At 49.9% G+C, this 395-nt stretch overlaps 1 non-coding gene across 1 annotated transcript; it reads left to right on the top strand.

Moving 5' to 3' along the window:
* Nucleotides 1-298: 298 nt before the first annotated feature.
* trnag-gcc lies at nucleotides 299-369 on the top strand. Its single transcript has one exon. It is a non-coding gene; the product is annotated as a tRNA-Gly (tRNA).
* Nucleotides 370-395: the final 26 nt, after the last annotated feature.

Here is a 395-nt window from a genome sequence, read left to right on the forward strand (position 1 = left end):
TGCACAACACTGATGAGGCAGTACATGGATTTGCCAAATGTGCATGAGGCTCAGCAGACTGCACAACACTATAATGAGGCACACAGAAAACCCCAGGCCTTTGGAGCAATCAGCTCCTCCAGAAAAGCTGCTCTTCACTTCTCTGCCAGATCATTCTGCCTCGTTCCGTAGTGTTTCACTCTGTTCCTTCCTCCAGTGGTTTTCCTCCGCTAACCTTCCCGTGTATCCGGTCTCTCTGCTGCGTGTTTGGAGCAAGTGTTTTTCAGCCTTTGTTCCCGCTCATATAAATGATATTTCTTCATTGGTGGTTCAGTGGTAGAATTCTCGCCTGCCACGCGGGAGGCCCGGGTTCGATTCCAGGCCAATGCAAGATTCCTTTGCTCCACTGAATTCGT

This window comes from Plectropomus leopardus, unplaced genomic scaffold (assembly GCF_008729295.1).
Source record: "Plectropomus leopardus isolate mb unplaced genomic scaffold, YSFRI_Pleo_2.0 unplaced_scaffold66863, whole genome shotgun sequence".
Classification (NCBI taxonomy): domain Eukaryota; kingdom Metazoa; phylum Chordata; class Actinopteri; order Perciformes; family Serranidae; genus Plectropomus; species Plectropomus leopardus.